The sequence below is a fragment of the Manis pentadactyla genome, chromosome 1 (genome assembly GCF_030020395.1).
Source record: "Manis pentadactyla isolate mManPen7 chromosome 1, mManPen7.hap1, whole genome shotgun sequence".
Lineage (NCBI taxonomy): Eukaryota > Metazoa > Chordata > Mammalia > Pholidota > Manidae > Manis > Manis pentadactyla.
The window spans coordinates 188,044,267-188,068,347 of NC_080019.1; the positions used below are offsets into that span (position 1 = coordinate 188,044,267).

Here is a 24,081-nt window from a genome sequence, read left to right on the forward strand (position 1 = left end):
AAAATGATCAATTTATATTACACGTATTTCACCATGATTTTAAAAAATGTGACAACCAAACATATGAACAGAAAAATATCATACAAAATCAAGGAACGAACTCCTTCCTAACACTCAGAACTTAAGACCCTCGTCGATGATTTAGGGTCAGGCTGCCTCAGTCCAATCAGAATGTCATTTATGGTGGCAGCAACTTGGAATGAAGTTAAATTTGGAAGAAAGACTGAAAAGTTCCATCTGGACCTTAAAAATACAAATAAGCATGAATATTATCAAGGATTCTGAAATTACTTTCACAGATGTACGCATTTTACCCTCCAAGCTTCTTAAGGAACCTGTTGCTGAGGGCTTATTGCATGCACCATGGGTTTGAATTGCAAATAGCCACCTATAGAGGAAGAAAGAAATCAATTTAAAAAGCAGATTTCCAGAGGAAGAGAAACAGCAGGGAGGAAAATGGGATACAGGGATAGGGAGGGACAGGGATGAAAACAAGACAGGTCCTAAGAAGGATCCTCTTTTCATTTCTGTTAAGGGTCTGGTGCCTGGATGGAGTAATGGGAGATTCCAGCACAGGTGGGAGGGTAGGAGGAAAGAGTCAAGTGACATGGACGGGATCTTTGCTTTGCTCCCAGACTGGGGCACTGTCCACCTCTCAGCAGACACTTCCCTCACCCAGGTTGCTCCTGATCTAATACGACTGAGTTTGCCTGTTGGCCAACACAGAAATACGGCATCTATGGTGACACATCACTGTAGGAAGCTGGCATGGGAAAAGGAGTGAAAACCTGCAGCATGTTGGGCCATGAGGCCCTTGGGCTACATATATAAATCTCCTTAAGTGAGCACAGTGATTTCTAGCTTCGAAGGACATCACCTAGAGGTAGACTGGTGCGAATCATTTTTTAATTAAACATTTTTAATTAAAAGTTCCAGCCAGTCACCAGTTGGTGATCCGAGACAAGCTACCTAACCTCTCCGTGCCTCAATTTTCTGAATCTACAAAACTCTGCTAGCAGATTCTGCCTTACTCAGTTCACAGTATTAACATGAGAAAATGGGAACTTGCTAAGTATTATAAAGCATTCAAATGCACCATCTTCTTACTGCTAACCCAGACGTACCAGCCTCAGTAATTACGGGGAGACCTGCAGGTTATTTCAGGTCACTTGTAGAGTAACACATAAGCGACTTCCTGCCCAAACTACTACATGGCTTCCTCTATAACCTCACCACGTGTGTGCTAACAGCTACCTATGCATGGGTTTCCATCTATGATATTTAATACCTACTTTTACAGAAAAACAATGTTCATGCAAATGTTTCCAAATTTAAAAAATAAGAGTAACTTTTTAAAACTTACTTTAATACAGTAAAATTGACCTTTTTCCCCCTTGGTGACTAGTTCTTGAATGATAACGCATATAGATCTGCCTAAACACCTCCACAATCAGGACCCTGAATGGTTGATCACCCTAAAAAAATGCCCTTTCTAGTCATGTTCTTTGCCACCCAGGCGCTGCACCACTAATATCTTCTCTAGGTCTTTTCTGATCTTTTTAAAAAATGTCATATAAATGGAATTACATAGTGTGCAGCTTTTTGAAACTGGCTTTCTTTCACTCAGCATCATGTCATTAAAAATTATCAAAGATCATCAAAGTTATTGTCTGTTTCTTTATATTGCTAAATAGTATTTCATGGTATAAATGTATTACAGTTCATTTGACCATTCACCTGATGAAGGACATCTGGTTTGTTTCCAGATCTTGGCAGTTATAAATAGAGCAGCTACAAACATTCATGTATAGATTGCTGTGTGAACATAAGTTTTCATTTCTCCAGGGTAAATGCCCAGGAACGGGATTACTGGGTCATTTGAATATATATATTTTAAACAAATAGGAACTTGTAAATATCAACATCACAGTAAATTTCCAGAACTTTTTTTCTCAAGTCAACCTGTCAAAAATAAGAGACCAGTACCACTATTAATCAGCACCCAAAAACTAATATGCTCTACCCACTCTAAAAATTTGAGCTTTTGATATTTTTGTGGTATAATTATTCTCCATAGATACAAATAAAAAATGCTATTTTTGCACTGTTGTAAAAAAAACTCAATGATTCTATCAAGAGTAAATTTTATTGGCTAAGAAATATCTATTTGATTTTCCAAAATAAAGCTGAATAGCAAGGAGTTTCAGCACAGAGTTGGAGTTAACACAGACTGGGTTTGGCATAGTTAAAAAGCCACTCCGCTAAACTGTGAAAAGAACACACCATCATCCCTACTCCCCAAGTACCCTTTAGAGTGCCTGAAGATATTTTAGGAGCGGCCCAAAGGCTTGTATTTAGCATTTGTTAAACAGTCTTAGAGGGAGCCCAGTTACTGCAGTTCTGTGGGCCCGTCTGTAATAGGCACCTCTCACCCTGAGCCCTTGAGGGTCCCATGGGCCCCAGAACAATCTATATTCCCCGGGTTGAAGATGATAGCATAATGTCAGGGTACTTAAAATTCAATTTCGCTCTTCCTAATCTATGCTCCATTATGCAGGCCTTTGAAATAGTCTCCAAAGAAGGTAAACCTTATATTGATTCCCATTCTCCTGCATAGCAACTGGTGTATAGCAACCCGTAGTATAATATGAGGGGGAGAAAATATTGATTCTAAGAAACTTAATATTATTAAAAGACAGTTGTATTAAATCTCTTTCCTGGACTTAGCAGAGTGTGTGTTTTTTTTTCTTTCCCCTTTTCAGAAAATCAATGAAGCTAATACCCTTGTTAGTTTTAGAGTTTCTACTACAGCAGTTTCATGTCAGCATAGAACCTGCAGAAGGTTTGTAGGCTCAGCACTTGAGGCTTGCAGTCCTTGACTGGCGGATGGTAATAACATCTCTCTCTTTAGTTATTCTGCCACTCAGAGGGGGCAAGTTGTACTTAAATTACATTTTCCGCCTAACTGTCTTCAGTGTGTAAAAGTCTCCAGATAATGCTTAGCCTTAGCCTAAAATGCCTGAGTGCTTATGATAAAATTCATTACATAAATGCAAGTTTCAATTTGAGAGAAGTCTAAAAAAATAAAAGCAACAAGAATCCATATGGAGGAGAGGTGTCTGGTGAAAACACACCTGTTTTTGAAATAAAAAATCCCAGAATCTGCTGTTGAAGACTCTAAGTCACATTTGCTCTTCTGTGGGCCATCCAAACGTGAGCTTTCCTTTTTATAAGGAGCAGCTGCTTCTGATTTGTGACAAGATTAAAGCCTTTTGGAATCTCTCTCCAGCTATCCAAATTCTGATAGAATGTCTGCTATGTCATTATCAAATGTAACAAGACTCTAATATGAGTCCACAATCATTGAACCAAAGACTGGAATCTTCTTCTAATTATATAATATGAAACTTCTTGTAATTCTGATGCCACGAATTTGGAATTGGTGATAAATATGGGCTAGACTGCTAAGCAAGCATTTTCTTCATACATACTGCAAACAGTATTTTTAAAAAAGGAGGGCAAGAATCATGCTGAAACTATGTGGAAAACAAACTGTTTTCAAACCCCTTCTAAGACTTAAGTAGCCACAATCAACATGCAAATATTTGTGGCACTTCTTACAGTTACTTCATATCCCTTTCTTCTGGCTTCTCTTGAGAGTGGCATTCTTAGCTCCCAGGTCACCAAGTCCACCTGGGTATTCCAGACACCATGAGCTCATGTGCCCCAAACTGAGCCAGACATTTGTATTCTTGCTCCCTGTCCCTCTTCCCTGCTTTTCTACTTTTCATTAAAGGATTCCCCACATCCACCATCATCTAAAAGAGAAGACATTAGGAAACACCTGTCAGATTTGGTGCCCCCTTAGAATCCAGCCTGGTGCTGCTTCCTCAACCCCTGCAAGGCTTCCTAACTACCAGTATCTCTTCCCCAACCTCTTACCAGAGACTGTCCTGAATAAAACAAAGTGTGTTATGTTAAATCATATTAGAAATTGCTGTGAGCTTCACATTACCAATCAGATAACATGCCAGGTCATCAGGATTGTGGACTGGACCCAGAAGAGCCTCAATAGGCGCTGGAGCAGAAATGCCCACATCACATTTGGGCGATGGTGAGAAGACCCAATTGGCTTGAACAGAATTTTTATTGATGATGGTTATGCAAGATTGGGTAGTAGAGGTGAAGAGGGTCCAGCCCAGTGGAGACTTGAAAATCAGCCTGAGACTTTGGCTTTATCCTTCCATCCGTGGGGATCCGTGGCATGTCATGAGCAGAAGAGACAGATAAAAGCAGAGTCCCATTGGAAGCCCTAATCCCCTGCCACATGAACAACTGAATGATGTCATTAGGACACTAGTGATTTTTGCTAGTGACTACTTCCTTTTTCACTAGGGGGAAAAAAAAGAGCTTTATTGCTAAGTAATTTTTCGGTGCTTCCCTTTAATACACTTTGAATTGTTAAGTAACGCAAAACTGCCTTTACAAACATAAACACCATTCCAGAGATTCACAATGTGTTAGTAGCAGTATACAATTTAGATGTGTTGGTTCTTTCTCCAGAAGCTAAAAAGCATAGAAATATAATGCATCATCGGCTGAAGTACCGATGCATTGAGAGGACTTCATTTCTTTGAACCAAAAAAAACAACAAAAATATGATGACGACTGCACCAATAAGGCTTTCAAGTATAAAAGACTGAAATTCCAACACCATTCTCAAATACGCTAATTACTTAGTGTTAGAATAAGATGTGTTAATACCTAGAGAACATCAGCATTGCCTTCTCTCCTGTCCACAGGGCATAATCCCCAATATTGACCAGCCATCTCTCCCAAGATTTCTCTTGGGAAGCTCAAATTTACAGGGCCCAAGTGGAATCCATTATTATCCTCTCCAAATGTTTGCTACCTGTTGAGGGTAGTAGTGTCCACCTGCTCACCTTAACAGACACACTAATCATCCCTGTCTCCTTTCTCTCTGCCTAACCCCCTGCATCCATGGGTTCCCTAAGAGCCACCATTTATCTCTGAAATATCTGCCTGAATCAGCTCCACTCAACGTTCCCACCACTGTTGCTTTATCATCTGTCTCCCAAAAGAATGGCTCTCACTAACAATCTCACAGCCAGCTGATGTCTTCTAACTCAGGCAGTCCTGGAATTCCCTCTCCCCCTTCCTTCTCCACCTGACCAGCCCCTTTTAGCCCCCCACCAGCTGGAGCTGAAATGTCACATGTTTCCTCCTGAAACATCTTCCACGTCCTTCTTCAATAATGAACGTTTTCCTCCTCTAGACTCCTTCTGCTATTTGTTTTCTTTTTGATTATAAAACTTATCCTGTTTCTCCTATGATTTCATGTTGTGTATTTCTTGAGGTCAAGGACTATGTGCTACTGTTCTCCAAGTTTCTGGGGAGTGTAGCACACCTCCCGAAATATGTAACACACTCTCCCCATATGCTTGCTGAATTCATGCCCTGCTCTCTCTCTCTCTAAAAAATAGCTGACTCAAAATGTGCCCCTTTTCAGTTCAACCTTTTTAGATTTTGGTGGCTGCACATCTTGCCTCACTTATATGAACTCGGCCCATCCTCTCTTTGTGGCTGTTTCTGTTTGGTCTGCCTAACAACAGACTGCTTACAAGCAGAACGTGGTACAAGATGCTGCCACTAGCTGGATGACTACAGGAAGTACATTAGCAAGAGCAGGTAGAGTAAAAGATCTAAGTGCACTAGAGATGCCTGTGCGTATATAGAGATAACCCACACCCCAAGCCTGGCATGGGCATCCAGAGAAAATAGCTGTGCACAGGGAGCCACCTGTGTGCTCCAACACGGTGATGACTCTCACATGACTGACAATTATCTCTGTGCAAATTAACAGCGTGGCCCCCACAGCGATCAGATCATGCCAACTCAACCGTTTTCTCAAACCCACACCTGTCTGAATTAGTCAATTACCCATGTAGAGAAAGCAGGAAATGAATGGCTCATGGTTTTCAGCATCAATAATTTAAATAAAAAAGTAATAAAGAGTCATCCTTCTTCCTGGAATGTAAATGAGTGAGACTCTAAGTGTATGGTAAAGCCACATAATTGCCAGCAAATTAACTCCCAACGCAGATGAAGAGGGAAATCTGTCTCCTTGAGTCGTGGACTATTTCCTCCCAAAGGTATTTTATCGTGCCACATGAGGAATGGAAAGTCAACCTAACCCAGTATAGATGGTGCTACTGCAGAAATGTGCTCACCAGGCCATCGCAGAGGAGCAGCTTCGGTCAGCCGGCACCATGTACACCCACTTGGGGCTGATGAGGTTACGTGCTCTGCAGTTAAAGTACTCAGCCAGGGAAGACGTGGTGCAGAAGCGTACTGGATGAAAACAAGGCAGATCTTTCCTCCAGAACCTTTTCTGCACACTGATCTCTGAGAATAAAGATGTACATGTTTTGAGCCTACACTCAGTGATGTAATGTTTTGCTTACTCAGAGAGAGCCCACCGGAATGACTTCCTAGGTCTCAAACCAGAGTCAGACCTCTGCTAAACTGTCATTGGCTTTCCCACCCCTCATCCTTCTACCATCTTTCTGTAGTTGAAAGTCCCCTCTATCCTGCAGTTTACCTAGTCTTTTTGGTAAAAAGCAATTTCACAATAATCTCATTCAAAGGAAGATAAGGGTGGCAGTGGTCCTATGAGTTATCTCTTCCATTTGAGGAGATCATTTAAAAATTATTTAAAAGGAGTTGATGTGAATACATCACAGTTTGTTTGTCCATCCATCCACTGATGAGCATTTGGATTCAGGCATAAAAATGAATGAACCTTAAAAACACGATGCTGAGTCAAAGTAGCCAGACACAAAAGACCGCATATTGTATGGTTCCATTTATATAAAATGCCCAGGATAGGCTGATCCGTAGACATGGAAAGCAGACCAGTGGTTGCCAAGGGCTGGAGGGAGGACAAATGGCGAATGACTGCTTAGTGGGTACAGGGCTTCCTTTTGGGGTGAAGAAATGTTTTGGAACTAGACAGAGGGGCGGTTATACGACGTTGTGCATGTACGTAATGCCACTGCGTTCCTCCCTTTAAAGTGGTTAATTTTATGTTATGGGCATTTTACCACAATTTTTAACAAGGTTGGAGGGAGTCTGTAGACAGTCATCCATGAGGCTTTTATGGTGAAATTTCAGAGGTAGCAGTAGGGAAGAGGTTTCCTGTTAAAGAGCTTTCTCAGGTCCCTAAATCACAGGAACGAGTTTGCCTTTGCCAGAGACTCGGATGGGAGGCCCTCGCGGTGGCCCATCGGGAAGCCAAGGTCAGCTGGCCAGGAAAGGAGCAGAGTCAGCCTCAGCCTTTCTCTGGCACGGATCCATCCGCTGTGGAGGAAAAGAAATAAAAAGTAGCTAATGTTGACTGGAATCATTATTATTATTATCCTTCTTCTCTGCTGACCTTTTGTTTTCTGGGGCCTAAAATTAGATCATGTGCTGTTTATTCAACTTTTTCTGGGGATTTTTTTCTTTTTTAGGTTGTATTGATTCCTACTGCTGGGGCAGTAGAACTGAGGGAAGGCCAGAAGCCTGGTGGTCCCACACAGCTCACTTTATGGCCTCATCCTCAGACAGAGACGGAGGCGGCAGCGGTGGTTTCTGGTTACTGATGACACATGTGTTTCCTCTCTTTCTCATGCCCCCGGCTAACCTGGGAATCCTACTCAGGGCCTTACCCAGGGGAGCCCCCAGCTGGGAAGGCTCTGGGCTGTAGAGTCTGGAAGTCTGAGACTCGAAACTCCACTCGCCCAATTCCTGTTGGATCTCAAATAAGAACACCAGCCTTTCCCAGGGCAGGAAATCCACGTCATGACAGAAAGAGTAAAGAAGGGAAATAGACAGAAATGAGCTTTGAGTCTGTACAGTTTTGCTGCCCTTCTTTTTGATTTGAGAGGATGTATATTCAACTTTGCTTTCTGCAGCCAAAATCACCAGGAGGTCCTATCTGTCAGGGTCCAGTTAAAAAGCAGAAATCACTCTGACTATTTTAACATGGAAAATGTAATATAAAGAAATGTTGACCACAAAATGTGCTTAATTATTACAAGAGGCTTAAAAAGGGCCCTAAATACATAGCCATTACCTCTGGGCTGAGGGAGAGCAAACAAGGGACAAAGGCCTAGGAGAGAAGCCCCCCCCCGCCAACTGCCACCCCCAGACTGAGGCTCCGGCCTCATCAGAGGGGGCTTAGCTCCGCAGGAACTTACAGCCTGCTGGTGGCAAAGAAACCTTCTGGAAGGCAAAGGCAGATGGTCTGGAGCAGCAGCCTGTCCCTGTAGGGGAGATGGGTAGGAAGAGCTCTCAGGAAGTGGCTACCAGTGGGGAAAGCATGGCCTGTAGGCCCAGCTGGAGCTCAGCCGCATGGGCTACTGGGCTAGTGGAGTGGATGGTAACAGTGGAGGTCCAGAACCCAGCAGTAGAGCCACTCTAGAACCTGCCAGTGAACATTTGGCCAGTGGGCAAAGGAGAAACACTTCAAAATAGCATCTGGCTACAGGATCACACATCAGGGCAGAGAAGGGTGGATCTGGAGCTGAGAGACAATGAATGGAAAATTGGCATAGAGTTGGGGGGCTCCCCTTCTAGAGCTGGTCTGGCTTCCGGTGCAGGCGAGCCCTGCCCTCAGGGAAGTGTACCAGAGTCTTCATCCATGGAGGGAACACGGACAACGGGCTTCATCAACTCCCTTGCCAATACCCAAGAACGCATCCAGGTTGGCCGAGGAACATCATTCAACATGCAAAATAAATGGTTCATAAGTATTTTCAGAGTGTGTTAGGTGGAGGAGAAAGGTAAAGAGGAAGGCTTTTATAAACCTCAGGAAGATTTTCATAAACTTGTGGGAAAAAATTGACTGTTTTTTCACCAATTTCTTTTTCCTCCTGACCATCCAGCTAGACTCTCTTCCCAGATTCCTTTTATAATTGGGTCGAGCCCCACAGCTGATTCTAGCCAAAGGGATGGAAGCACCAGTACTATACCCCACTTCCAGGCCTGGCCCCTAGAACGCTGTGGCACAATCCTCTCTCCTCTCTCCCCCATGACCCACTGTCTGCCTGCAGAAGAGGGGCCCATGTCATAGGGAATGAAAGAGCTTCATTGGACTGTGACAGAGGAAGAAGTAAGTCCTTTAAGTGCACTGCTTCCCAAAGTGTGGTCCCCAGACAAGCAGCATAAGCGTCAGTTGGAATCTTATTAAAACTGCGAATTTTCAGGGCCTAGCTGAGATTTCCTCCATCCAGATTTACTCCCTATCCCCTGGGAAAGGGGCCCGCAGTTTGTATCTTAGGAAGAGGATTCAGATGCTCTAAAGAGTGAGAACCACTGTCCTATTATGTAAAGACACAGAGATTTGCAATTCTTTTTGTTAAGGCACTTAGGTAACTATCCCCAGGGAGTCCCAACAGAAAAGCCATAAATTGAGATCCCAATAACCAACTGACATCTCCGGCCTCACTAGCTCCATCACTCACAAGCCCCTGCAAAGTCCACACCGAGATCGCACACGCCCTGTTTTCAAACATTTGGCAGCTTTACTGCACATATGATCTACTTAGGGGCTGCACATTTATTCCAAAGCCGATTAGGACTTTATAAGGTTGAAGTCTTACTAACCTCAGATATCACCTGTGACATTTGACCAGGAGTCAGAAAACAGGGACTGTATTCATTAACTGAGTGATTTTGGACAAGTCAGTTAACTGACTCACTTTATTGCTCTCTGTGAGAGGCAGATCAGCCCTGACCCATTTACAAGTCAACTGAAGGAAAAGCCCTCAGAGAAGGATAAGCCGATACATTGCATTTCCATGTTTACAGAAATGCCGTCTAACTGTTTTTATATCCTTCAAACTTTAAACCACAGAAAACAAAAAGCAGCCCCTCAACTCCATACAGCAGTTGTAAACAGGGGGCCGTGGAGACACAGACTGTCCAGGTTAATTCCCTTTCAGTTTGGAACTATCCAAATGCAAAGTTTTCTATTTCAACTGTTGGCCAAAATGTAGTATCACCTCTACAAAACTCTGGGTTGTTTAATTTACCAAATATAGAGTGTAAATTTTGTGTTTTTTAAAAATCACATTCCCAAGAGGAAAAACATCATCACTGAAGGGAAATGTGAAGTTTGGAATGAGCATCTAATATCAAAGCAATGTGTTTAATTGGCCACGTGGGTACACAAGCACTGCCAGGAATGCGGTGGCTCAAAGGATGTGGCATTTAGCTCCATCTCTGTGCAAAGCCACATCTTCAGCACTTAGTTCAGAGGTAATTACCATCTCACTGGCTCTTGGACAGAAGGAGAAAAGAAATAACTATATTCATCTTTTGATTAAATGGCAATTAGCAACTAAGTGCTCTGCAATAATGTGGCACTCACCACCTCATCATAGCATCAGCAGTGTCCTTGGCCAACCCCACCAGCCCTGCGGGTATCAGTGCCCTGTGCACTGGGGCTAGGAGCCTGGAGAAGACCCATGCATCAGCAGACATAGGTCAGAGCAAGGCACAAATTAGTAGTTAAGAAGATGGACTGTGCCGTCCAGTTTCCTGGGTTCCAAACACAGCCCCACCACTTATTAACCAGCCAACTTGGCCAAGTTACTTAAATCTTTCTGAATGTTATGTCCTCATCTACAAATTGGGGGAACTAGTTGTTTCTAACACACAGCATGGTGAGTGTGAAGTTTAAGTGCGTTTAATAGATGCAAAGCTTTTAAGAGAGCTCCTGGAACATAGAAATCTTCAAAGATGGCTAATGTTTCCCTATGTTCAGTTGCTTCTCCTCCATATAGCTTGAGTAGATTAACTCTTTCTCTTTATCCATGATTTAATGCTAAAAATAATTAAAAATGTATTGTATTGCCAAAAAACAGAAACAAATGCAAACAAAAAAATCTCTCTTATGCCATCCTGCCCCTTCAGTCATGACTTCTGGTTCATCCTATTCCTGAGGGACACCCTCAGTTGTTCCAAACAGTGAAAAACCTAGAAGCAATTTCCAAGAAGCCCTGCACAGAAATTGGGTGCTGCCCAAGAATAACAAGGCTGTGGATTCGGACAAGAAACTGGGGAGTCCAACAGCTCCAGGCAGCAGTGAACAAGGATGGGCCAAGGTCAAGGGATGCTGAGTGTGGCCAGCTCTCGACTGTCTACACTTTGGCCAAAGATTACTTCTCAACTGGCATCTCCACGCACCATAGTTACTATGAACTTGGTGCACAAATGATTTCTAAAGTAGTTTTAAAAGTTAATAGTTGACAAATCTGTTCTAAAATCATAGAGCTCTTTCAGGCTGCCCACCTGCGGCAGCAGGTGTCTATTTGTTCTCGGATGTGTTTCCCACCCTTCCCCACCTCTACCCTGTGCCACAGAAAACTGCATTTCCCATGCCCCTTGCCAACTGGCTTATAATTAGCTGTGTGCAACAGGGGGCCATTCTAAGCCTGGGGAGTCTGGCTCACCCTGTAACAGAGCTTCCAACAGCACCTGAATGTGGCACCTGAGTGCCCTCCACTCTGGGTTCTCAGCTGCCATCAGGAAGTCCCCACCCTGGGGTCCCATATGATTCACATCCTCTCAATGTCCTTCCAGCCTAAGGAGTAGCAGTGGAATGTTCTCCTTGCTGATCACTGATTGCCTAATGGTTCTCCGGCCATTTGTTAGCCCTTATGTTACCTGTGTATCAAATCCCCTTGATTAAATTCCCTATGTTTGAAATACTGGATTTTATCTCGTGAAGGGGTCCTGACTGATAAACTGTTGCTTGGGGTATGTAACTTTTCCCTTCCGTTATCTCAGTGTGAAAGGTACTGAACTGGAATGAGGAGCCCTGAGTTCTGATCCCAGCTGTGCCACTAATAGATTGTATAACATGGGCATGCTTCCCTGTACCTCAGTTTCCCAATAAGTAAGAAGATCTTTAAGATCACTTTCAGCTACAATGTTCTGGGGCTAGACATTCTGACCAACATCACCTGGCCCATCAGAATGTGGGAGTGGGGTGTGGGACTGACGGCAGTGACTTCCTGAGTTGGCTCAAAAAAATTCCCTAGCAACTCATTTTACATTAGCAGCCATGTGAGAACAAGGCAGTCCAGTCTGCTTTGTAGGTGAGAGAAGGGATTGGGGAGGGCCTGGGCAGGCAGTCTGGTGTGTGGAGGGGGGGCCCCAAGCGTGCTTATCTATGAGTTTGTGATTCCCCAAGAAATTCATCAGTAGGTACATGATTCCCTCTCTAATCATAATTCCTACTTTTATTTTTTACATTCAAAATTATAAAGAATTTAACACATTAACATTGCAAGATGAGTGTTAGTGAGGGTGATACTACCCAGATTAATACCCTATCAAATTAATAGAAGGATACTAGATAATAAACACAAATACATGATAAATTGGGGGCACCAGCAAAGAGATCTTTGTTTTCTTTCTTTTCTCCAAACTAGCAATTCTCAATCCATTTTTCCTCACATGACAACATGACAAGTTATGGGCTACACATGGGCATAGCCATGCCAAGCTACCAGTGTGCCATCTGTAACCTGACACTTCTTGCTTTTTCTAATGATTCATGCAGTAATTCTTATTGGATACTAAGCCTACAACACTTATGCTGTTAGCTTTTAATTGGTTTCAGGCTAGAGTTTTAATCAGCTTCTATTTAAGCCAGTTATCAATTCATGTCTTTTATTGATAGAACATAAAAACATAAGCCATATGCAAACATGTGTGTTTATACACATCACATACACACTCAGCCTTGAAGATGAAAACTCATACATTTTTTTTCTTGTCAGGCAACATAGTCCCAAACTTCATCCAAAGTAACTCATCATCTTTTAACTCCTCGGTGCTTCTTTAAAAAGATTGATATATCCTTTTTCATCAAAAGCCAATAGTGAAATATTCATCTATAATGGCAATGTCCAATAATGGCAGCTGCTAGACATGTGGCTATTGAGCCCTTGAAATGTGGCTGGTCTGAATCAATTTGTGCTGTAAATGTAAAGAACACACTAGTATTGAAGACTCAATAGAAAAAAAAAAAATAAGGATAAAATACCTCACTGATAATTTTTATATTGAATACATGTTGAAGTTATAATAGTTTGGATATCTCATTTTAAGTAAAAGACTCATTTTCATCTCTTTTAATTTTTTGTAAATTTTTAAATTATATTGCATGATTTTTCTCCTGGGCAGCACCAATTCTAGAGGTTAAAGGAAATGGAAAGATTATTCTACCATGTTTCCCTTCTCCTAGAAAAACCTTGATGAAAAGCAGCAGTTTTGACCACAGTTGACGGGGGTGGAGGGTGGGAAATTGCTGAATTTACAGAAAAGATGGATATGTTGGAGTTTCGACTTGCTGATACCCAAATCAAGATTCAGTCCGTACAGAAAATAGCAAAGACCTGATTAATGGTGCTGCTCACTGGAACCAGCATCGTCCTACTAATCCCCTGTACTCCCTTCAAAACTCCCAGGGAGAAGGGCTTACGACACTTATTCCCACTGACTGAAAGCTGAAGAATGTAAGGACCTGAGTGAGACTTTGAGAGCACTGACTTCACCTATTGTTCTCCCATCTCAGGATCGTTCAGAAGCACACACACATCTTGCAAATGTGCAGGGGACTTTAAATATTTAGGATATTCAGAGAAAAAGATCACACACGCATCCTTCCTTAAATCTAAATAATTTTATTCATCATCTTAATCCCTGGGCTTGGCATGGAGCCTGGTACCCAGTGGGTGCTTAATGATGTTTGCTGAAGCAAACTAAACGAACAACTTAATCATTGCAATTACTGAGGGTCAGGATCCAGCCGGAATCACACAAGGAAACACACAGCTCCAGGAACTCAGAAACACAGTTGCAGTGCTCACTGAGAACATGCCACAGCTGTTAAAACGATGAAACATGAAATCAAACTTTTTCAGAACACCATATTGTTGCTCTAATTAACTCATGAGGGTCACAGCTTTTCTCCTGGGCTGTGTAATAACCACCCCTAGTTCTTTAATAGGAAAAAGAAGCCAAGTCTCTTTGCACTGCTATCCTTATTTTGTCTTGTCCAAGCATTTCACATTTACAAAAAAAACCTCTTTAAACTTTGTGCTCTTTTCCCTTGGCTGGATCATGGGGCATGGGGGTGGTCCTCAGGAGCTCTTGGGAGGCTAAGCCCAATAACAGGAATTGCTAATGTGCTTCCTATTGAATCTGATGGATTCATTAGGTAGAATCATTTGATAAATCACGAGTACTACATTTTTACTCCATTCATCTTTGTCTTGGATCGTGGGGAGACATTGCTGACAGTACCACTTTGAGTGAAATGAGCAGCCTTGCTGGAGGAAGCTGGCTTAAGGGACACAGGCTGCCAGCCCTCAACTCTCCTGTACCCCCACATGCACAGCCCTGGTACCTCTCCTTAAAGTTACTCTGAAGCCACACTACACAGGCATGTCCTCATTCTACCCTGTGAGTTACAGGGACAAGCCCCCAGCCTTGGGGAGTTTCTCCTTCTCCCCATCACACAGTAGACAACCTGGATACAGCTAACATTATCTTTAAAAATTCCATGCCCTGTTAATTTATCAGATGCAGTGGAGTGAATAGGGCTACATTTTGGGGACCTCAGAAAGATATGTCCTAACCCCCAGAACCTGTGAAAGTGAAGTAACTTGGAAAAAGTCTCCGCAGATATTACTCAAGGATCTGAAGATGAGACTATCCTGGATTTAGGGTAATATCACCTAAATCCAGTGACAGGTGTCCTTTTACGAGAAAAGGATAGGGAATCACCATTCAGGGGAGAAGGCATGTGAGAGGGAGTCAGAGATCGGAGAGATGTGCCTACAAGCCAAGAACATCAGGGGTTGCCAGAAATACGAGAAGCCGGGAGAGAGGCATGGGAGAGAAGCAACCAGCTTGTTTGACACCTTGATTCTGAACTTCAAACCTCAAAACTCTCAGAGAATGAGTCTCTTTTGTTTTTTTAAGGCCCTCAATTAGTTGCAGTCTGTTACAGCAGCCCCAGGAAATAAATACATCAGGTATAAAACAGCACAACCCAGTGACCAAATGAATCTGATGGTTTGCAGAGAGAGGCTAAGGGCAAGTTTATCTTTGCAAAGTCTATAAAGAGCATGAGCTCTGCTCCAGCAAATTGTGTCATCTATGAGACTAAAGCTTCTTAAGACCCCTCAAAGTCACCGCATGTGTCCTAAATACACTACTCATATTTATTCATGACAACACTCTCCCTGCCTGCACCCACGTACCTCCAGGGAGTTCCCCTCCCCCTGCAAAGGCACCACCTTTGGGCCCCGCCTAAGCCTCTGGGGAGCAGTGTGGGTGGTCAAGTGCCCATGGCCCCAGCACCAAGGGCCACATCCAGCACAAACAGGGCCTTAACACCCTGAGTGGAAAAATTGAACCAGTGTGGGATTAAAAGTATCCTACTCATGCTGAGCAGAAATCTCCTTTCCCAAAACACCCATGTCTCCGTACTAGTTCTTTCCTCAAAAGCCTCCCCTGAGTGAGCCTCCTCACGGTCCGTGTGGCATCTGTGCAGCAGACACACGCCCATGACCTGTCTGGTTTCCCAGGCTTCATCATGGAAACCCTTAGTCTGCTCATCAGAGGCACTGAATACACCTCGTTTTCCTCCCACACATTCGCCCCTTCTTTGTTCCAGCTCCTTCCCCAAATCTCAACTCCAACACAATGACCCCTGGAAAGCCTTTCTGTATGTCCCTAAACAGCTTTTACCTTGCTCCCCTAGGGCACTGCGGGAAACCCTTAGCCCTGAGATGTAGCAAGTTTCAGTTGCTCTGTGTTCTGTTTTGGGGGTGGCAGTTGGAGGTGGTATCAAGACAACTGACCCCCAGCTGCACGTCCTTCCCTTCCTTATACCAATTAGCCTGTTCACTAACTTCTTGTGTTGGCCTCTCCCACTGTACCAGAAGCTTCAGAGAACAGAAGACAAGTCTTTTCCCCTTGAAATCGTAAGCACCCACCATGAAGAAGGCATTCAATTAATCATCCCCGGGGAATGATTTGGTCTGAATATACTGTCCACCCAACCACGGGTCAGCAAACTGTGGCCTGCAGGTTGACTCCCGCGGGCTGGGTTTTGTACAGCGAGCTGAATGGATTAGACGGACCTGAGGCAGTGATGGTAGGCAGCCGCACTGACCCAGAAGTATTTACTCTCTGCTCCTTTATGGAGAAAGCTTGCTGACTCCGGCACTGAGCCCACAGACATCATCTGGCTTATAATTTCACTGTGGCTTCAATTTCTTATCTGATGACCTCACTTGAGCTTACCCAGAAATTCTCCCCAGGGCTCAGAACTGGTTTGGACCACAGATCTGGCCCAGATGGAACAAATGCCATCCACACTCCAAACAGACGCAGTTTCATATTTTAAAAGCATCTGCTAGTACCTCTGATTTGAAACACTTCCTCCACAAGCCATTATACATTGAGCCCGTAATTTTAAAAATATTGTTACTTCAGAGGAAGGACGACAGCCTCTGGTTGCCCACGGGGCCAAGCCACCACAAAAACCCCAGCAGAAAGTTTCTTCAGGAGAAACCAGTAAACCAGGCTGAGCTAGAATCGGATACATGCCCGTAGCACCAGGGGGGAAGGCAACGCTGCCCAGATGCAGTCGGACAAACTCGGGAGACCTGCCCGAAGGAGAAGTCCGCAGTGTGCGTGTGATTTCACACGGAATGGAATCAAATTCCCCCAGCAGGTGTCAACAGTGTCTTAGGGCCCGGGAATGTCAGTCTTCTCCACAGGGGGAAAATTCAGTTTCCTTGCACCCTTTCAATTTACCTAACTTTGTTTTTTTATTGCTTCCTTATTGCCCCCTTTTATAAGTAAAACTTTTCTCTGGTAATGACTGCATTCTCCTAAAAGCTGCTTCTGAGCTCTTATTTTTGAAGAAGCTAGATCCATCTTAATATTTTCCTGCCATAATTGCCTCAGGCCAATTTCTTCTAAAGGAATTAAAAATGCAAATCTAATATTCTAATTGCATAATAGGATCATCTTGGCAGCTCGATCAATACTATTTCCCACTGTCAATAATATGGCTGGGCCGCGTGGATGTCAGAGTGCACCAGTCTCACTTTATCACTGGCCCCGTGGCCCATCCACATCTATAAGATGTGACATTTTATTAGTGGCCTTCTGTCAATCGGCTCTAATTTGGGCATCACAGAGATGCATGTTGTCATCTTAACATCCGCATTGCCCGAGAGCCAGACAGCCCAGAGTTACAGTCTTCATCTTTCCAAGGACTAAGTTCAGGGACAGAAAATGCACCACACATAGGATATTTTTTTTTTCTGGCCGTAATCCAATGGCATTAGAAGCAAAGAACCTACCACAGGTCACTCCAAAGACCCCAAACCTATCGATTCAGCTACGGATCATTGCAAACGGCACAGCCCTGGCAGTGAGGTCCAGCTTGGCTCTTCCCCAGGGGGTAGCCTTGAGCAAGTCACCTGGCCTCTAAGAACCTCAGTGTCCTCTTCTCTAAAAGAAGCATGTTAACTTAAGGTGAACTAACTAAAGTCCTCTCCAGTCTAAAACATTTTATTTCTAGAAGAGTAAAGCTCATACTCTAAGTAGCAAGACTAAGGAGGATCAGTTGGACTGAGATAACAGACACTGCCGCTACTTCTGGGCAATTTGCCAATTACCAGTAGCAACATCATAATTAACACCTATCATGCAAATTCTACTTCCATTAAGAAATGTTCTTCCAAGAGATCTCCTTTAATCTTTAGACATTATCTCTGTAGCTGAATTTTTTTTCTAGTTTCAAATACTGTGCAATTTGATCCAAAACTCCATCATTCAATTTATCCACCTAGGCCAGAAAAAAGCATTTATATCAACAGTCCTATATGAACTATATCAACAATTCTAAGTTTCCTTAAATAAATACTAAGCAACTGGTGTGTAACAAAAGCTCAGGTACCTTTTAAGTCAGACTTCAGGATAAGCTAATTGTGAATAGACTATCAGGTCAAAAATGTTTAGATTCTTTGAAGAACACCTTTCTCAAATTATGACAGCATTCAGTAAAATTCAAAATGTAATTTATTTGTCTTTGTGTTCTGGGTGTATCTGTGGATATCTTACATGTAATCATAGTAAACTTTCTTATGTATATGGTTCCTCATCATTTATGCAATTAACAATTATCCATTCTCTTCTGGGCATTGTGTAAGGTGCTCTCATACATGTTTATTTGGTTCTCAAAGTGACCTCAGGGGTTAGATGATCCTGGCATTATTTTTCCCAGAGGAGGACAGGCTAGAGGACAGTAAGAGACATCCTCAGGAATTATCAGGAGATGCAGAGGTGACAGCAGACTCAAGAATTATTGGAGAATACAAGAAGGAAAAGAAAGATTGCTGAAGAGTTGAGGCAGGCAAAGGTTCAGTTTTCAAAAGGGGTCGGGGAGGGCTTGGAGATAGGAAGGGAGAGAGGGAAGAGAAAGGAATATTCTATGAAATACAGACCAGTGGGCTTAATATTGATCCCTGGCAGAACATGAGAACTAATCATTACGGGTTGATCTGTGCGCTCAGGGATGGGAAAACGGACTGCCAAGAGGCTGCCGGCTCTTAGACAAGTCACCCAGTCTAATCTCGTTTCCTCTCCTGATAGGGTTATTAGGCTGGTTGATGGGTGAATCTGGATTTCAGCAAGGCACTTGACAGAGTTGCTCAGGATATTCTTGTAGACAAGATGGAGAAATGGGGGTTAGCACTAGAGTACAGTTAAATGAATTTGTAACTGGTTGAACAAGAGTATCCGAAGTGTTGATTAATAGAGTGATGTCAGCCTGGAAGGGGACTGCAGCCAAGTGCCCCTAGGCTCTGTTTTCAGCCCTGTTCTGCTCCGCAAGTTCCTGAGTGTCTTGAATAGTGTTGTAGGAGTCGTGCTTGTTAGAACATTGAATGACATAAATATGGGAAGGACTGCAATACATTAAACAAAAGAATGAAGATATAAAATGTTCTCATCCTACTGGTCCAGTGGCCCCAAACCATCAAGAAGAAATGTAGTTGGAATGGATGTAAAGTTCCTTAATTTATTCCAAAACCAATAACACAATAGAGGGTGTGAGAATCTTGGCAGTTTAAGGAGGGAAGATGTGGTCCCAAGCATGATTTGCTTGCATAATATGTTGTAGCCAATAACAAAACCTAAGGGGTTTTAGGCTGCATTAGTAGACACTCAGGGCACCTTTCAAATGTAGTTACCGTCCCACTACATGGTGGGCTGGTAGAGACCCAGGTTCAGGTCAGGCACTGCACTTCAAGACAGATAAGAGACCATTCATAGGAGGGAAACAATACCAGTGAAAGACATGGCTACCCCACTAGGTGAGATGGGGTTGACGTAGTTGGTGATATTTACTCAAGGAGAGGCAAGAAGGCGATCTTCTAACATGTGGAGAGCTGACTTAGGAAGAATGAAGAAATACAATCTCAGTGCTCCTTGAAGATGGAGAAACTCACAGAAGCTCAGGGAGGTTTCAGAGCAACCACAACATGGGTGTCAACACATGAAGGAGGGACAGATGGCACGTTTTTAGGCTAGACTGCTGGAGGACCTATTCCTTTCCCCAGGAGTAATTGCTCTGGGTGATTCTACAGAACAAGCTTTTTGATGTGTGTAAATGTGTTAACAAAAGGATTGCTATAAATATAGCATGCTGATTAAATCAAGCAATGAGCACGAGCCCACTGGATGCCAAGGTACTCGGTATGCACAGAGAAGGTGTGACGGAAAAACAAAAACAACCAGCACACACTGCTTTCCCTGGAGGAGCTTAAAATCTGAAGACACAGAAGTAACTGACAAAAGGCAAATGAAATTGATATTAGAGGCAGGAAGAAAGAGTATCAGAATGAAGTGAGGGTAACATTTAACTTTAAATTGGGTTGGAGGCCAATCAAAAAAGGCTGCAGGGAACGGGGAACATTTGACCTCAGAGAATGTTGTTGCTTCCACCCAGTCCTCCAGGCAGCACAGCCTTGGCCATATGACTTTCTAAAGGTTCCTGTCTTTCTCCACATTTAGCCTTTTGAAACTCCATCTTATCTGTGCTGTCACTTTGACACGATTTTGTTCTTTGTCCACACCTAGCAACTAGGCAGTTTAGAACTCCCTGACTTGCCAACTTCCTTGTCACCCTCACTTTTATAAGGGACCCACCTCCAGCTCCTCTGTGCCCCAGCCCTGCCCACGTTCACACCCGACAGTGTCCTAGGACAGGAGGGGCATTCCGTGAGTTCTGCCATATTCTGTGTTTACAAGCAAGTCAGAGGCCCCACCCACATTCAAGAGGAGGGGACTGCACTGGGTGGGTACATGAGGGCCACCTGAAGGTCCGTCTGCCACAGGTGCCCAACAAGGGTCAATTAGACAAGGGGAGCAAGGAGGCAGGGGGACAGGACACGGGCGCATATAGAGGGCTTGTTCCCAGATGGTCTCCTGGCCCCAGGGAAGCCTTCAGGCAGGCCCTGATTTTCCTTTCTGCCCTTCCACAAATGGCTTGTTGTCCTATGACTGTAACAAGGGCTCAGTGTAGGCAGCAGGTAGTCCTGTCTGAAGACTAGGTTAGTCAGTGGTAACTAAGAAGCCAGTGAGTATTTTCAGGCATGGGGGTCCCCCAGCACTGCAGACTAGGACAAGGCAGCACTCAGCCAGCTGTCTTGCATTCTCCTCCTCGGCACTGTAAGCCCTTGCACCTTTGAGGGCACTAATCCACCCAGCCATGGTGGTTGACCCTGCTGGGATTTACAGATCTCGCCCATCATACAGGCCCTCAGTCTGTGGTTAAGTAACACTATCCCTCAAGCCATGTGTTTACATATGGGAATTTCCAGACATTACCAGCTGCTCAGATGGAGCATCTCATTTCCAGTGGTTTAAACCCCAAGTCACTCTCAGAGGTTGTTCCTGGAGCCTCTCCCTCTGCTTTCTCATAATGTAAGGTGTCACCTCCCCTGAGAACCAGCCTCTTAAAAATTAATCACCATGATGTTTCATTCTACAGTGAAGATCCTGTTCTATTTATTCCTCTTCTTAAGATCTGCCCCTGGAGATGTGTTTTGTTATTCTTTCCTTCTGTAAAGTGGTGTGAAAACTGCCTAGAAGATAATCAAGAACCACTTCTAACCCAAGCCATTTCCACTATCCAGACACGGCACCCTTTTTGGTGACGTGGTATTTCCGACAGCCCAAAGTCTGTGCTCTGGAACACTGATTAATGGTAAAAATGCTCTTCTCATAGGCTGCAAAATGGCCATGATCCTTCAATCTTCCATAGATTTATATCCTTGGCAATGTGATTTTGTGACACTTTGCAGAGGGTATAAGTGGCATCTACTTCTCCTTACCTTGAATCTGGGTTGTTGTAACTCATTTCAGCAAAAGAGTGAAGTAGAAATGACGGTCTGCAACCTGGGGCACAGGCATCAGGAGGTTCTTGCATACTTCCACCTCTTGGAATCCTTCAAAAGCTGTGGATGAGAGACCAGGTGGAGCAGAGACTTGCCGTCCCATCTGATCCCATCCTAGATGAGCCAGGCCCAGCCAACTCAGCAGCAGACTGCAGGCACATGAGTGAACCCAGCTGAGACAAGAAAAATGTCAGCTGAGTCCTGGCCAAACTGCCAACCCACACAGACACGTAAACAAATGGCTATTGTTTTCATCTACTCTAGTCGGGGTTGTTTGTTATGCAGTAAAGCTAACTAATACAGTTTATCAGCATAAATGTCAGGGTTCCCAGTTTGGAAGAACCCACCACCTGGCTCATTCTCTAACACCCGCCAGGCTGGTGGTGTCCCTATTCCTTCTTTCACTAGTCCTTTTGAAACCATAACCATGAGCCATCAGGACCTAACACTGCAACTGGAAGGAAAAGACCTCGGGGGCATAGGTTGAGTTGCCATATGGTTTCCTTTCACAAAAGCCCTTGAAAAGCATATTTCTTTTATTTCATCCTTGGATGACTGCCTTCAGTCCTTTATTTCATAAGCTTCTATTCTCCCAAAGAGCCATGACAGCATTGATTTCCACCTATGATGGCTGGTGAAATATTAAACCTTATTGATTTGAAATTCAGGATTAGTTGTAAGTTGGATACTTGGCATATTTCAAAGATGGGCAATTTTATTTTTTCTCGTTGAAGAGTAATTGCAGCTCCACAATATGATTCTTTTTTTTTTTTTAAGATATAGTACTTCAAATCAGCTTTCTCATTTTGTCTCCTTCAGAATTGTTGAATGCATTATGTTGGCTGACGAATCAATTTATCCTTCCAAATGAAGCATTCATATTTTTTACTAATAACTGTGGCAGTGAGAAAACACATATTCTTTCCATTAACTATTCCTTGAATACTTCCATTATGAATCCTCTAGATCCCAGAACACCAACAGAAACCTCCTTGGTTGTAAGTAAAGGTGTCCTATTCTGAGTAAGAGTTCAGCAGGCTTTAAGAAACAGAGTTTATCATTAGTTTGATGTTTTAGTGAGAGCATCTGACTGCCCAAGATTCTCATAAACTTAAAGCTCACTCCAGTATAGGCTACTACTGAAGGTCTTTCTTCTATAATGCTCCCAGAAAATAGAGTGTCACATTGCTGAAATAAAACCACTTAGGCTGACTCAAGTCTTGGGATCTGCAGTGTGCTAACACTGAAGCTCATCTGGAGATGCAAAGGTGAAGATACAGCATGCAACTGGATACCAACGTCCCAACTCCTAATTCACAGCTGCATTACTCTCAAGCATCCAGAAGCAGGTACTCTCCAAAACACAAGTTACTAAACGTTTTAAAGGAAATGTATAAACAAGCCAGACATCTTTCCTTAATAAGTACACTTTTATATAGTAGTTGTACTCACCACAGAAATGGCTGTGCTGGCGTGTTCCATACAGACAGCAGAGACACAGGATCGCCCCTCTCTCCCCATTGGCAGAAGCTGCTCAGAATCTCCCTTCCTGACCCTTCCTGGAGCTGCCCCCACCAGACCCTGTCCTTCACTTCTCATCTCTAACTCATAATCATCTGGGAGAGGCCCGGTGGCAAAGCCAGCGGTCCCAGTGCCTCCTGGAGGGGGTGAGGGGTGGGAAAGGAATGAGGGGCAAGCCTTGAGGGGGACCTCACCCCTGAGCCCCAGTGCATTCTGCCTTAGCCCCCCCACCCAGAAGGGTACAGTTCCCCTTGTCCACACTAAGGAATGCCTGATGCTAACTCCTGAGACAAAATGTCCAGGGCATATGGAGTTGGGGAGCCCCTTTTGGAATGTAGAGAAGAGGTCTTAAGTTCTCATTCCCAGCTTATTCTTTGATCCATTTTTCCTTCCTCAAACACCACTCCCTGGGCTAGTCTGACATCCGTGAGGCATGGAGGTAGAGCAACAAGCCTGCGTTGCTGGTCTCATCCTGAGGGAAAAGCCCGTGACCCTGTCCCTTGCCCAACAGGTTTCCAGGTGAAAACGAGAAAGCAGGAAGCACAGTCCATCCCGGCTGTTTGTGTCTCTATGGACATGAGTAAATAAATAAATGAAGCAAAACCTCTTGAGACTGTAACCTGTGTATTAAGGAACCTCAAGACGTGTTTTCTCAAACAAAATGGCTTGATGTCTTCTAACCATTGCTCCCGCTTTGCTTTGTTGAGCTGCCAGTTTAACACCCCTCATCAGTATGTTGGGCAGATTCCATACTTTTCCAGTCACTTAAAATTTTTTAAATGATTAGGCAATGAATGAAGGTACATTCTAGAGCTTCCATCTCAATCTTGGTCTAAATCCCATGTCCTCCTTTGCTCTATGCAGACTTGAGCTGGGACCCCACACGCTGAAGGGCGGGGTGAGGTCTGCTTCTGCAGCACCCATTCCTATTCCCAGCTGAGCTCCCCACTCGATGGGTCAGGAAGGAGGCACCAAAAGGGGACATGTGTCTCTTCAT

General features: G+C 43.7%; 1 long non-coding RNA gene across 1 annotated transcript in view; it reads right to left on the reverse strand.

Moving 5' to 3' along the window:
* Positions 1 to 5,388: 5,388 nt before the first annotated feature.
* LOC130684247 (uncharacterized) overlaps positions 5,389 to 24,081 on the reverse strand; it is a 154,530-nt gene continuing 135,837 nt past the window's right edge. Inside the window, exons 3-4 of the long non-coding RNA XR_008998436.1 lie at positions 21,501 to 21,736; positions 5,389 to 7,380 (exon numbers count right to left, since the gene is read on the reverse strand). This is a non-coding gene — a long non-coding RNA (uncharacterized LOC130684247). The remainder of the gene's footprint in view (positions 7,381 to 21,500; positions 21,737 to 24,081) is intronic.